At 45.3% G+C, this 16038-nt stretch overlaps 1 long non-coding RNA gene across 3 annotated transcripts in view; it reads right to left on the reverse strand.

The window, feature by feature from the left end:
• LOC140458937 (uncharacterized) overlaps positions 1-16038 on the reverse strand; it is a 40718-nt gene that overhangs the window by 11839 nt on the left and 12841 nt on the right. Inside the window, exons 1-2 of one of the 3 annotated variants that reach the window (XR_011953790.1) lie at positions 14170-14771; positions 13923-14029 (exon numbers count right to left, since the gene is read on the reverse strand). This is a non-coding gene — a long non-coding RNA (uncharacterized lncRNA). Of the gene's footprint in view, positions 1-13922; positions 14772-16038 lie in introns of those variants that run through there. The other 2 variants (XR_011953791.1, XR_011953789.1) reach the window with 2 other exon arrangements.

The following is a 16038-nucleotide window of genomic DNA, read 5'->3' on the forward strand; positions in this document are numbered from 1 at the left end:
ACCTTGGTGTCTCAGGGAACCAAGGGTATTATCGAGGCTCATACAGAGAGGAAGCCTGAGGTGTGTAAGGACCACGGGGGATTACCAAACCCCAACCTGTGATGATGAAATAGGTTTGATGTATTTAACAGATGACATGGGACCCTATTTAACTGTAATTATAAACGTGGGACTGCCAGTGGGAGATCATTCTGATCACATTCTGAATTGGGCCATGAGAGCTGGGACAAACTCAGAAACACAGGGAGGGTAGTACAGTACAGGGAGGGTACTGCAGTACAGGGAGGGTAACCAGACCCACAATGTTACAAGGGAAGCAGGAAAGGGCACATAGACAAGGAACGTAGGCAGAGAGAGGGAGATAGATGTTCACATTGTGTGTGTGCCTGTGTTCACGTAGGCACATGAATATTCATTGACGCTGTGTTTGGGAACCAGCAGAACAAATATTAATAAAAGGAGCATCTATATCAGTTACCGAAACGGATTTGCCCCTCACCCCTCAATTACTAAAATGAGAGCAGTTGGAGAGGGAATCAAGGAAGCTGGATGAAATAAATCTGTCCCAATGCAGATCATCGATATGGCAAAATATATTCAGATATGGGAGTGTGAAACTGAGGAAGGGACCATTCTGGAAGTTGCCATTTTAGAACAGTTCAGAGCAACTATTGATGTAGAGGCACAAACTCTAATATGGGTACAATCTGGCCAGGCCCAGGACAGGAAGCAAAGGAGAGGCGACATCTCCAGAGTAGTTACCTTGCAGGGAGACTGGAACAGTCACAGAATCTGGGGAGTTATAGCTAGGACCCAAACAGCAGGGCGGGTAACTCAAACAGGAATGTGGGTTATTATCTGTAGATCCTGTAAAGATCGAGGGCCCTCTCACTCCCCACCCAAACTGGATCCCATTAAAGCTGGGGCTGAGAAGGCAATAATTGTGACAGTAACAGATTGAGAGAAGCAGGGAATAGTCAGACCAACAGTATCCCAGACTAACTCACATAAGCCGGACAGCTCATCCCACCTCACTATTGATTAGACCTCCCTCAGTAAATCTGCCACTAAAGAGTATCCTACAGTAGTGAACCACACCACTTTATTTAATGGATTAAAATTGCAACAGGATACAGTCTCAGCCCTTGATATTGTGAATGGGTTACTGTGGACCTAGAACGGTCAGAATAAGCTAGTATTTACTGTCTGAGGAAAGCAGTAGACCTGGATCCAGTTACCTCAGGGACCTCATAATATTCCAGTATATCCCACCGATATATGGCTGATGGAGTGCATCGATTTAATCTTACCAACACCTCATTGCCTCAGTTGGTGAGAAAGAACATATCCGGATATTACATAGAGTATTGGGTCAGGTCAGGCAGGCCGGGCTTAAAATTAACCCACAGAGCGTGGGAAGGTAGGGAGAGATGTACCTGGGACATCACATCAGGAAGATCAAATCAGGAACGGAGGGGGACAATCCCAGTGAAACGAAAGACCATGATTTCAAAACTATCCACCCGCACACTGTGAAGGGGATAAGGCAAACTTTAGGATTGTTTAATTATTGGAGGACTTTTTTGGAGAATTACCCAGAAATGGCAGAACCATCACGAGCCCTGACAGAAGCGCGGACATTAGCCAGGTGTCAGGCAGTCAGCATATACACAGAGAGACAGCATGCCTTTGGTATAGTTCATGACCAAGTGATAGCCTGGGCTCGGTGAGGGTAAATCACCCTGTCTGTGGGCACGTAGAGCATGAAGGACAGGTCAGAGAGTTAGTGGAAGCAGCTAACTTTCCCAGTGAAGCAGCAATAATGAGAATTAGAGCTCACAAGGTAGTCAAAACCCCACACCAATGGGGCAGTAAGTTTGTGGATAAGGCAGGTGAATAGACAATAGACAATAGGTGCAGGAGTAGGCCCTTCTGCCCTTCGAGACAGCACCACCATTCATTATGATGATGGCTGATCATCCTCAATTAGTATCCTGCTCCTGCCTTATCCCCATAACCCTTGATTCCACTATCCTTAATCACTCTATCCAATTCTTTCTTGAAAGTACCCAGAGACTTGGCCTCCACAGCCTTCTGGGGCAGAGCATTCCATATACCCACCATCTCTGGGTGAAGAAGTTTCTCCACAACTCTGTTCTAAGTGGCCTACCCCTTATTTTTAAAATTTGTCCTCTGGTTCAGGACTCACCCATCAGCAGAAACTTGCTTCCTGCCTCCAGAGTGTCCAATCCTTTAATAATCTTATATGTGAAATACTGACTGAAATAGTGCAGACATTTGAGGAGATGGCAATGGCCGTAGCTACAGAAGTGAGAGAGGAAGGTTTAAAGATATTCCCAGAAACAGTCCCACAACAGCAGAAACAGGAATGGGAAAAGGGTGGGGCAGTAATAGGACACGTCAGAGTCTGGATGATCCAGCAGTGCCACTACATTGTATAAGACAAACATTATTAAAAACATATCATGGGCTGGCCCATATTGGGGAGGATAAAATGCAATATCAGATGATCCACTACAATCCTTGCCTGGAACAGGGAGAAATACAGCAAGGTTTTGTCGAAGGTGTGTAGTCTGTTCACAGTGTGAGCCAGGGAAAGCAATAAAATGGAGGCAGCAGCAGGGACCCAGGGGCCCATGGGAACAATTACAGATGGATTTTACACACACACCCAATCCCAGGGAAGGAAGTCCTGCTGGGTTTTAGTAAATAGGTTTACTCAATGGGTGGAAGCATTCCCCTGCAGATTCTGACCAAGGGACAAATGTTACAGGGAACATAGCTCTTTAGCTTATGTGCCCTGTTTGGTACTGAACAGAAATCCCATCCCCCATACCACCCCCAGAGCTCTGGGACAGTAGAAGGAATGACGCAGACACTGAAAGCTAGTCTGACTAAGGCTCTCTCAGAGACAGGACAGCGATGGGTTAGAGTACTATTTAGCAGCCTAATAAAACTGAGGACAACCCCAGCAAAGGGGACGGGACAGTCCCCCTTTGAATTAGTGACTGGATGGACTATGCAGATACCACAGGGTATGGTAGTGGGAGGGCTGGAGATGTGCAATGACAAGGATAGGGTTAAACCATTTCTGAAAGAACTGGCAAAGCAGCCGCATGAGCTGAGAGAATCAGAGACTGGGAAAGGAAACATGGAAATATCTGAGCTGACATTCCAAACTCTGGAGTTCAGGTCAGGGGGATCGTATGAAGTAAACACATCAAAATGCTGGACTTATCTGGGGGAGCCAGAGAGGGACCTTTCCCATCCTGTATTAGTAAGGAGCTCTGAATAAACATTGGTCGTGGTGCTCAGCACAGAACTCAAGGCTCCTCTTTGATATTTCTTCCAGTAACAGTTGTGTAGGGGTATGTTGCTGGCTGGAGGTCTGTGACCAGTGCCTCTGTTCCACAAGGGTCAGAGCTGGGACATCTGTTGCTTGTAATATATATAAATGAAAAGTTTGAAAATGTAAACGTTTTAATTAGCAAGTTTGTAGATGGCACAAACTGTTGAAGTTGTGAATCGTGAAGAATGATGTCAAAGGATACAGCAAGAAAGAGATGAGTCAGAAAGTTTTGTGGGGAAATTGCAGATATATTTTAATTCAGACAAGTGTGAGGTGATGCATTTTGGAAGACACAAAGCAAGAGGAATTTGTACAATAAACGGAAGGGTCCTGAGCAACACTGATATACAGAGGGATCTTCAGTTGCAAGCTGAAAGATCCCTGAAAGTGGTGAAGGAGGTGAATGGCAGGCTTGCCTTCTTTAGTCAGGGGAGTGATAATAAAACTATGATCAGGCCACCTTTCGGGGATTGTGTGCCGTTTTGATCACCACATTATAGGAAGAAGGTGAAGGCTTTTGGGAAGGTGGAAACAGGTTTACCAGGATGTTGCCTGGATTGGGAGAGGTTAGAAAATCTTGGATTGTTCTCTTTGGAAAGTCAATGTCTGTGGGGTGACCCAACTGGCACAGAGTTTGTAAACCATGGTTTACTACAGAAATTGTATCTCTTGTTAAAAAGAAGAAAGAGGCTTATGTGTTGATGAGGCAAAATGGTACAGATGAAGCAATAGAGAGTTACAGATCAGCTAGGAAGGATTTAAAGAGAGAGTTAAGAAAAGCAAAGGGAGGACACGAGCAGTTTTTAGCAAACAGAATTAAGGGTAACCCTGAAATTGACTGCGGTTAAAGTACTGCCCACATTTCTGATCCCCTTATTCCAGGGTTGATGTGATCACACCAGAGAGGGTACAGAGGAGATTGATCAGAATGTTTCTACAATTGGAAAATATCTGCTCTGCGGAAAGATTGGATAGTCTGGGGATGATTTCTGAGGAGGATGAGCTGAGATTTAATTGAAGTGATAAAATGCTGAGGAATCCAGATCGAGTGGATAGGAAGGAGCTATTCATTAACTGAGAGGTCAGAAACTGGAGGATTTAGATTGAAACTAATTCCCAGAAAGAAGGGGAGAGGAGAATTCATTTCACTCAGAGATGGTGGGGAGCAGGAACTCATTGATGGACTGGCAGAGGCAGTAACCAGCATCACATTAGAATAAAAGGACATGGATGTAACTGAGATGCTGGAACATGCAGGGCTGCGGACTAAAGTCTGCAGAATGGGATCATTGTGATTGATTTAACATTTCTCCAGAATATTAAAGTCAAGTCCAATTTGAGAATTTATGAACATCATCCGACCTGAATTCCAAATGTCAGAATAAATTTATCAGAAAGTTCAGCACAGATCGAGGACACTTGGCCTATCCTGCATGTGTTGGCTGTAATAGAATGACCCAGGCTTTACAGCGTTATGTACTCACCAATGAGAGCAGCAATTTCAGACTGTGTACTCTGCCCTCTATGTTGTTATAATCTGTTTTTTCAATGTATTTCTTTCAGAGCTGCTCACCTTGTTTCCTGGTTTCTTTCCCAGCCCTAAATCCATTCCCCATGGCCTTGAGGGACTACCATTTCTGCAATTTAATTTCTCCTGCCTTCCCCCGTGTGACAGACTGTCTTTTTGTCCTTGTCTCACCCCCACCTTGCACACAACTTGTTACATTTCTGATGGTTCCCAGACCTCTGTGACTTCACTGCGCATCCTGGGTCAGGGGCACAAGTTGTGAATTCTCTTCCTCATGAGATAATTGGAAATCTGTCTGGCTGCAATTTCCCCCAGATTTTATTTTGTAAATAAAAGAGGATTTGCGTCAGAGTCAAGTATTTGTGAGCCTTCATCCACAATCCTGAGCACTTAGACATAATATGTGACCCTCCCACAGATGTGCAGGTTTGATGGATTGGCTGTGCTAACATGGCCTGTAGTGTGTAGGTAAGGTGGGTTGTGTTAGCCATGCTAAATGTGGGGTTATGGAGGTAGGGTGGGACAGCAGGTCATTGCAGACTCGATGGACCGAATAGTCTCTTTGTGCGCCTAAGGGATTCTGTAATTCTAACTAGTTGTGATTGTTGTCACATTTTCCTAAGTCCAGGTTCATTCATCTCAGGTACACATGCTACCTTTTGTGTTTCTGTGTGCCCGTAGTGCTAGGTAAGGGGTAAATGTAGGGGTATGGGTGGGTTGCGCTTCGGCGGGTTGTGTGGACTTGTCCACAGTCTCCATGATTGTGCAGATTCAGTGGATCAGCCATGGGAAATGCAGTGTTAAAAGGATGGAGTGCTCCAGGTGGGATGCTCTTTGGATGGTTGGTGGGGTTTGATGGGCCAATGCTCTCCTGCCACACTGTTGAGATTCTATTCTATGATTGTGGATAAAGGCTATTCTATGATTGAGGATAAAGCAGGGTGTTCTTGGAGAGGCGGTAATAACTGGAAAGCTGAATTCAAAAATCACCACCTTCACCAAAGGAGATTTTCGGAAAATGACAGATAGTCAGGTGGATTAGCATTCCAATCTTAGATAGTGAGGAAGCGTGTAGGAGATAATGATTTTGCAATTTTAAACTGAGGGGAGACAGTGATTTATGGTTTTAGATTGCGTCGTACATTCGCAGTGTGAATATCCATCCTGTACTTTATTACAAAGCCAAGGTCACTGACAATGAAAACCAAAACACCCAGGAAACATCGCCTCACCACGTAATCTGATAAAAGAATTCTGATAAGTCTGGTTGAATTTAGAACAAAGATGAAAAGTTGGAAGATTAAATCCAATCCCAAGATCCAGTGCTTAAACAAAAGGAGACGACAATAGGATGAGGCAGGAGTTGGCTAATGTAGACTGGAAACAAAGACTTTATGGTGCGAAAGTTGACGGACAGTGCGGGAATATCAAAGAAATTTTTTGAAGTGCTCAGCAAAAGTATATATCAGGGAAAAGGAAGGACTTTAGGAAAAAAGGAATAATCTGCCATGGGTGGCTCAGGAAATAAGGGAGTCTATCAAACTGAAATAGAATGCATACAGATTGGCAATGACCATGGAGATTAGAAAAACTTTAAAGATCAACAGAAAGCGAGATGGGATTGGGGGAGAAAAGTGATTAATAGCTATCCCCAGGGCTGGAATAACAGTTTATACTGCTAGAGGGGAACTTGATGTTTGGGGAACATATGGCCTCTAATTGTTGAAGCACTTAACTGTTACCATAGAGATAATCCTAAGCAAGTTAAAAATCACAGCACACTCCAAAAGCTTGTACTTCCAAATAAACCTGTTGGACTATAACCTGGTGTTGTGTGGTTTTTAAACTTTGTCCACCGGCTCCTCCACATCAGAATCCTGATAGACAGCCCCACTGAAACTGAAGCGCCTGTCAGGTACTTGAGGGAGCCACAGGGGCGTGGGGGAGGGGTGTGTGGTTTAACCACAAAGTGCTGAACTGAACTAGACTTTCTAACTGCCGTTGCCATGGAGATAATACTGAGAGACAGTCTCTATTCAAAGTCCCAAACCACAAAGGTATAAGAGTGGGAGCTGTACATTGGACAGGTGGGGAGTTACTTGATGCTGCCTGAAGGTGTTTTGCTTGTACACTATCCAGGTAACTGCCATGTCTCATCAATAAAGTGTCAAAGAAGACCTCTCTGAGTTCTGTGCCTAGTTATTCCTATCCAGCAGGGTTCAGGAATATGAGCACACAGCAGTCAGTCTTCACAGTGGAGGATACGAAGAACATGCCAGTAATTGATAAGGAGACTGAGGAAGGTGAGGACCTAGATAATAACCATTATCGTGAAAGAGTTAGAACTGGATATGCTAATGTAGCTAAAGGTAGACAAGTCTCATTGCCCTGATGGGATACATCCCAGGATACCAACAGAGTTAGTGGGAGAAATAGCAAATGCACTTAGAGTCACAGAGTCTGACAGCAGAGACAGGCCCTTTGGCCCAAACTGGCCCATGCTGACCAGAAAGTCCATCCACGCTAACTCCATTTCCCTGCACTTGGCCCATTTGCTTCTGACCCTTTCCTATCCATGTATTTGTCCAAATGTCTTTTACCTGTTGTGAGTGTTCCTGCCTGAACCATTTCCACTGGCAGCTCATTCCATATACATACCACCCTCTGTGTAAAACAGTTGCCCCTCAGCTTCCCTTTTATTCTTTCTCCTCTAACCTTCAACTGATCCAATCAAGCCGTCCAATCCTTGAGTTCCTGGGAAAAAGACTGAGTGCATTCACCTTATCCATGCCTCTCATGGTCTTATACACTTCTAGAAAAGAATCCCCTCAGTTTCCTCTGCTCCAAACATAAAATCCTCCCTTGTCCAACCTCTCCCTATAACTCAGACCCCTGAGCCCTGGTAACATCCTTGTAAATTGTTCTGCACTTTTTACAGTTTAATAACTGAAACCTCCATTACATCCATCATATTTCCAGTGTTTCCCTGCGGGGCTGGAACCGACGGGACAATGCCAATGGATTACAATCCATTATCGAGAATGAACCCCTTTACAACAATCCCGTTTTCATAGTGTTCCCCATGGTGCAGGTATCCTTGTGTCTTTCTGGTTGCATGGTTAATTAAAGACTTGTCCTTTTACAAAGCAAAGTTGTGGCTTCATTGTTCCTGGGAAATGTGCCATGATTTTTCAGACTTTCAAAAACAAATGAACTCTCTCTCCATACTCACCACGCTGACATGGACTTGGCTGTGTCTCAGTACTTTTCCAGTCACATTGAGATTTGAAATATTTGCCCACGGACAGAATGCACACCTTTCCATCCAGATGAAAAGGCCAATGATATTCAGATCGGCACGGATCAAGTAACTATCAGATTTGACCATGAAGTTCAATTTGTATTTCTCATCCGCAAATCCACCCTTTCAGTACCATACAACAGAGCACACAAGTTACCACTGTTAATACAGGATGGAAATTCATAAGACAATTGTAGTATTAAACTGTAGTTTTCTTGTTTCCCCCAAAGCTTTAAACCTCAGTCTCACAATTTCTCTCTTCTGTGAACTGAAATCCAAACCAATCCCCCCACTCCTTTCCTCCACACCCAGTTCTCACACACTCTCTCTTCGAATCCAGTTTCCTAGCTCCTGATGAGAACGATCCTGCATACACAGCTTCCTGCACACTCTGGCCAAGACCCATCTTACTAAAATGAGCCAAATTAGAATTCTAATTGCAGGCCCATCCTTGTCCCTTTCCATAACAACCCTGAATCTTCACAAAAGAGTTCTAATAACTTTCTGCAAAACGCTGCACCACTGATAGTCTGATCACATATCAGGGTAGCAAGAGAGGGGCCATTCCCCTGGGTCCTGCTCCTAGAGGGATGAAGCTGCTAATGATAGATTAATCCCTCACACCCACAGCCTCCTTCCCAGGCACTGACCTATACTGTGCATAATCCCACAATTGCCAGCACTGCACCCATGCACTTGTCTCCCCTCCTACAGCACGAGCTCCCGATCATACAGGAGTCCAGGTGATTGACAGCAGTTGCTGCCCAATATATCAGAATCCCTACATTATGGAAACAGGCCCTTCGGCCAAACAAGTCTATACCGACCCTGCAAACAGTAACTTACACAGACCTATGCCCCCTAACTAATTTAATCAATACTATGGGCAATTTCGAATGGCCAATTCACCTGCCCTGCACATCTTTAGATTGTGGGAGGATGCACAAACCCCACACAGACAGTCGCCCGTGGCCGGAATCGAACCCGGGTACCTGGTGCTGTGAGGCAGCAGTGCCAACCACTGAGCTGTCTCTATAGGGTGGAGGGGGCGGGGCTGGAGGACTGGGACAACGAGATTGTAAACAATGAATGAATGTGGTGAACACTGGGGGATGGACAGGTCAGTGAGGGACAGGAGCAGTGCAGCAGCAGGAGGGGATCCTGGACAAACTGAGCAATGGGAGAGTCTGACAGGAGAGAAACTACAGGAAGGGTCTGTTTGGAGGCTCAGGCAGGGACAGCTGGGAGACAGTATGGCCTGGTGGCTTGGGCAGGTTTACTAATCAGCCTCTTCAAAGATGCTGTTACTCAACTCTGAGCCTGATCCTCCTGATCCAGAGGTAAGGACACGTACACTATTTCCTGGTGGGCAAGGGATACAGGGACTGCCTTTCAAAAGGAACTCCCCTGTGTTGGTGACATGAACAAGACTCAATACAGACTCACTGAGAAAATGCTGGCGTCCTTGAACTTCATCCAGAATATTAACACCTATAACTGGGCAACGCAGACCCCAATGTACAGAGTTAAATCCTGGATACCAATAACAGCTTTGTGCATGGGAAATCATCTCATGAATTTGACTCAGTTTTTTTGAAGAAGTAACAAAGAGGATTGCTGAGGTCAGAGCATGGACATGATCTACATGGACTTCAGTAACGTGTTTGACAAGGTTCCTCATGGGAGACTGGTCAGCAAGGTTAGATCACATGGAGTACAGAACTGGCCCGAAGGTAGAAGGGAGAGGGGGCTTTTCAGGCTGGAGGCCTGTGACCAGTGGAGTCTCACAAGGATCGGGGCAGGATCCACTACTTTTCGCCATTTATATCCATGATTTGGATGTGAACATAAGAGGTATTGTAAGTAAGTTTGCAGATGACACCAAAATGGGAGATGTAGTAGCAGGGAAAAAGATTACCTCAGAGTACAAGAGGATCTGGATCAGATGGGTGAATGGGCTGAGGAGTTCAGTGTAGAAAAATGCGAGCTGCTGCATTTTGAAAAAGCAAACTTTAGCAGGACTTATACAGTTAATATTAAGTTCCTGGTGAGTGCTGCTAAACAAAGAGTTCTTGGAGTGCAGGTTCATAGTTCCTTGACAGTAGAGTAGCAAGTTGATAGGATAGTGAAGGCGGCAGTTGGTCTGCCTGTCTTTATCAGTCAGAGCATTGAGTATAGGGGTTAGGATGACATATTGTGACTGTAGAGGACATTGCAAAAGTTGCCGAATCAATATTCCATTTAATTCTGTTCTCCTTCCTATCAGGTGGATGTTCTTAAACTTTAAAGAGGTCAGAAAAGAATTATAGCATGTTGCCAGGGTTGGATAGGCTGTTTTCCCTGGAGCGTCAGAGGCTGAGTGGTGACCTGAAAGAGATTTTTAAAATCAGGCTGGGCATGGATAGGGTAAATAGACAAGATATTTGCCCTGCAGTGAGGGAGTACAGAACTAGGGGACTGGGAAGGAGGGTCGGCAGACAGAGGGTGGTTGGATCGAGAAGGGTGGGTCAGAAATGGGTGGGGAAAGAGAGGGGGGGATAGAAAGGGGTGGCACAGAGATAGATGGGGACAGAAAGTGGGTTTAGAGAGGAGGGGAACAGACAGGGGGAAGGGGGGGGCAGAGACCAACAGAGGTAGGGGGAGAGACAGACAGACAGGGGGGAGAAAGAGAACAGACTGTTGGGGGGTGGGGAGACAGAGCGTGGGGAACAGACAGAGTGGGGGGAGGGGGAGAAACAGAGTGGAAAGATGGAGAGTCATTTTGTAGATCTAAAACTCAACCCAGTTCCTGTTTTCTCATCCTGACCTTGATTCCCTCCGAAGGGCTCAGAACAACTGCTTAGTTCTTAGGAAGTAGAGTTTCAGAGAGATCAGGTGCTGAACATGGCATTTGGGACACTAACATTGAATGGAATGCGCTGACCAATAAATGGACTCTGGTTCGATTCCACTGTCTGTGCGGTGTTTGCACATTCTCCCTGTGTGTCTGCGTGGGCTTCCTCTGGGTGCTCTTAATTTCCTCCCACAATCCAAAGACACGCAGGTTAGCTGGATGAGCTTTGGGTAATGGTAGGGTACAGAGTTAGGGTGGAATGCTGTTCCGATGGTTGGTATGGTCCCATGGGCCGAAAGGCCTGCTTCCACACTGTAGGGATTCTGTCACTGAGTATAGGGGTTAGGAGGGCACGTTGTGGCTGAGTAGGGCATTGGGGAGGCCAGTTTTAGAATATTACATTCAATTGTGGTCTCCCTGATTTCAGAAAGATGTTACCAGAATAGGACTCAACCTCTGAATGACAAGTTCCTGGGAAGTGTTGACAGACAAAAAGACCATGCAGTGTGGGTTGATAGTTCCTTGAAAGTGTGGTTGAAGGTAGACAGGTCAGTGAAGGTGGTGTGCGGTATGCTAGCTGGTATTGGGCAGTGCATTGAGTATAGGAGTTGGGAGAACATGGTTCGGTTGTACGGTTTATTGGCTCGGCCACTTTTGGAATCCCCAGACTGCTTTCAATTCCAGTCTCCCTGTTATAGGAAAGATGTTGGGAAACTTGCAAGAGTTCAGAATGGTTTTACTAGGGTGTTGCAAGTATTGGAACACGTGAACCATAGGGAGAGGCTGAATCGGCTGAGGCTATTTCCCTGCAGCACTGGACACTTTAGGTGGCTTTATTGAATTTTATAAAGTTATGAGGAGCAATGATAGGGTGACTAGCCATGGTTTCTTTTTTCCTCAGGGTAGGGGAGACCAAACAAATGTGAATCTTTTTTCCAAGGTGGAAATGACAAATTCTATAAGAGAGATGGCAAGTTTCAAGGATATGAAAACCGAAACAACTGAAGATGCTGTAAACCAGGAAGAGAAACAGAAGTTTCTGGAAAAGGTCAGCAGGTCTAGCAACATCTGTGAAAAGAAATTAGAGTTAACGTATCTGAGGAAGGGTGACCAGACCCGAAACTTTAACTGATTTTTCTTCACAGATGCTGCATGATCTTCTGTGCATTTCCAACAACATCTGTGCAAGTTTAAAGGGAGTTGTTTGGAGTATATACCTGAGAGGAACTTTATAAAGTGCGAGTCAGACCACATCTGGAGTAATGACAGAAGGTTTGGTCCCTTTATTTAAGGAAATACATCATTTCATCAGAGGCATTTCACAGAAGATTGACTGGGATGAACCCTGGTTTGCAGGGATTATTTTTTAAGAAAAGGCTGAAGACGTTGGGACTTTACTCACTGGATTTGGGAAGAATGAGAGGGGATCTCATTGTAACATGTAGGATTCTTAAGGAGTTTGACAGGGTAAATACTGAGAGGATGTTGCCCATCATGAGGGAGTCTGGAACCAGATTCTGGGTCAGTCACAGAATCACGGATTCTGTTTTGGATTCGTCAAGTTTAAGGCAACACCGACACAGGTCAGGGGTTTCATAAGCAATGGAGCTGGGGTGAGGTGGAGAGAAGCAACATTTTAAGAGATTGTAATTCCTGGTGTTTGTGATTGTGTAGATGTCTGATCAGAAGGTCACCTTGGGGTCAGATATGAGAGCAATATTGTCAAGAGTGTGGTTCTGCCTCAGACAGTTCCCAGGGAGAGTGAGGGGCTCAGCAGTAAGGGAAAGTGATTTGTAATAGCAACTGAAGGCAATGGGTTTAACCATTGCAATGTTCCGTTGCAGGAAATTGCAGCCAATCGCGTAGTGGGAGTGTGATGAGCAGTTTGATAACTGAGTAATGGAGAGGGATGATGGCGAGGGATAGCTGGGCATTGTCAGTGTACATGTGAAACCTAACACGGTGCTTTTGGACAATGTCACCTCCTGGCAGTATGTAGGTGAGAAACAGGAGGGACCGAGGAGAGATCCTTAAGGGACACCAAATACAAGGAATTCAGAAAGGAAAGGGAGAGTCAGGATGGAGTAGGTTTTTGCAACAACGGTGGGGTCAAATATTAGTTTGTAGCAGAATGGGAGAGAAGGACATAACCCGAAAAGACAGACAGATAGAACAAGGAACAATATCTGTGAACTGGGGAGGGGGAGTGATGAGGAGGAGGAGGAGCAGCCCGACTCCAAAAGCACTATTCCTACATTAGTGACATCACCCAACTCCACCCTAGTCTCAGCTCATTTACTGAAACACTCGTCCATCCCTGTGTTATCTCCAGACTTCATGATCCAAACACACTCCTGGCCAGCCTCCCACATTCAACTTCCATGTAATCTCAAGAGTATCTAAAACCCTACTGCCCAAGCGCTCACTTGTACCAAAACTTGTTGATTCATCAAAAGGCTCCTATTAACAAGCAACAATTTAAAATTCTCACCCTTGATGTAATTCCTGGCTGTGAACATCCCTGTCTCCCTGAACCACACAATCTGTGAGACCTCGACAACTCATTTTCTTTCAGACTCCCAACGATATGTTTAATCAATGCTTCACCTGTCTAGCTGTTTCTACCGTTGCCAAGGCAACACGGTATGGAATTCCCACCCTAACCCCCTCAGACCTGCTTTCCTCCTTTAAGGTATTCCTGAAAACCTGCTTATTTGGCAATTCTTTTGATCACCTGACCTAATATCTCCAGCTGTGGCCTTATGTCACAAGTTCTCAATCATATGTCTGTGGAATTATAAACATGATAAAAAAAACAACTGTTGTTGATTTGCACACATTTTGTCAATTCTTCACTGTCGCTGAGTGAATAATCTATAACAGCTCTTACCCAAACACATTGTAGGAGCACCTTCACCACACGAACTGTAGCTGTACAAGGAAGTCAAACATCACCTTCTCCACAGGCAATCGGGCTTTAGCACTGATCACTGGTATCTGTGGACGGAGAAACACATAGTTGATATTTCAGGGAGTGCAAAATGCATTATCGGGAGGGAAAATGGTGCAGAATTTGGGATTTTTAAATTTGTGTTTTACTACGTGCACCAAGTTCTGTAAAACCTCTCATCCCATACCATGAAAATTTCCTCCTCTTCCTGGTCAATATGTTTTTCCTTCCCCCTGCCCTGCACCTTCACACATTTCCAATGCCTTGGTCACAACAACACTGTGCTGTCAGTGAAGTTTATCACGTGGTTGAGTATTACCCCGCCCCTCATTCATTCTGATTGGTTGAAGGACCAACGAGCACCTCTAGCCACAGTTCCCCCACTCTTATTGGTCCTGCGCTGATATCAATAATCCGAAGCCCACTGTGGGCTGGAGCATGCTCAGTGCTTCCTGCTTTTACTGCTGTTCATCAGGTATGAGAGAGAGAGGGCTCATCCCTGTTTCTCCTGAGGTCAGACAATAACAACAACTACCTGCATTGTATGGAGCCTTTCACATTGACAAATCTCCTCAAATGCTTCACGAATGATGGAAACGTTGATTAAAGAGAACGATTTTTAGATACATCTTTAAGGCGGAGAGAGGGAGTTAGGGAGGATATTCCAAAGGTTCGTGTCCTCGGCAGCTTCAATCGTGGAGTGATATAGGTGGGGAACAGCTCACAATGGAGACAGCTAGTGGCTAACCATAAGTTGGATTAGTGGTGCTGGAAGAGCACAGCAGAACAGGCAGCATCCAACGAGCAGCGAACGTCGATTTCGCTGCTCGTTGGATGCTGCCTGAACTGCTGTGCTCTTCCAGCACCACTAATCCACTATTTGCTTTCCAGCATCTGCAGTCATTGTGTTTACTTCATTGATGCTAACCATAAGTTAACAACCTCATGTCGTAGCCCCCTACCCCACACACCAGTTCTCACAGTCTGCCATTACACACTACCTATAGTTAGCCACTAACAGTCTCCATTAACAGCTAATCATCCTCCCCCAGACAGATTGTTATCCACTCCTTTACCCAACCGTTCTTCTCACTCTATCCCCACCTATCGTTTACTCCTTTTATCCTCCCCCCACACTAACTTCTGCACTAAAACTGACTTGTTTTCTCAGTAATATCTGTCATGAGGAAGGGACACTGGGTCTGAAACTTTATCTGATTTCTCATCACAGATGCTGCCAGACCTGCTGAGCTTTTCCAGAACCTCCTGGTTGTTGTTTCTGATTTACATCTTCTGCAGTTCTTTTGGTTTTAATTTACCGGGAGTTTGTAATTCAGGTCCCACAGCCTCTGTCCCAGTCTCTGCTGTCTCTCCCAACCCCAAACAGTGACACGGCATCTGCACAGCTCATGGACAGGCGCTGTCTTGCTGGCCACACCCCTCATTCACTCCCATTGGCTGCAGGACCACACAACCTCTCCTATTGGTCTGGAGCTGTCGTTAATTAAGCTGGCGCCGATTGAGAGTGGTTGGTTCCTCCCTGTCTCTGCCCTGGGATGAGCTCCATCATTCACAGTGAATGGGGCTGTATCACAGAGCACAGGGGCTGGGGGCTATTCAGCCCATTGGGGCTGTATTCTCTCCCTCTGGAGATGCTGCAAGTCGGTCCCAAGTCCCCTCCCATGTGCCCACGGCCCCCCAAATCTTACCTTAAAAAGTAAAATTCCAAGTCTGTTTCAGAATACCTGCTGAATCTGTGTCGTTCAGACTGTTCCAGATGCTCAGAACTTACTGAGGAAAATAGTATTCACATTTTCACCTTGTATTATTTGCCAATTACTTGAAAGTAGTTACTAAAAATTGTAACAGTGCTAACAATTCCTCTCTCTCTCTGCAAATTCAAGACCTTGGAACCAAATCTGCACCAGGTCGAAATCACTGCTTCACCTTCTCAGCTCCAAGGATATTTATGTTTGCTTCAGCTAGCTCGCCACAAAATAGAGGAATGCATCTTAATTTATTAGGATCAAAGAAACAGACCTTCGGTCCAATTCGT

This window comes from Chiloscyllium punctatum, chromosome 34 (genome assembly GCF_047496795.1).
Source record: "Chiloscyllium punctatum isolate Juve2018m chromosome 34, sChiPun1.3, whole genome shotgun sequence".
In the NCBI taxonomy this organism is placed as follows: Eukaryota; Metazoa; Chordata; class Chondrichthyes; order Orectolobiformes; family Hemiscylliidae; genus Chiloscyllium; species Chiloscyllium punctatum.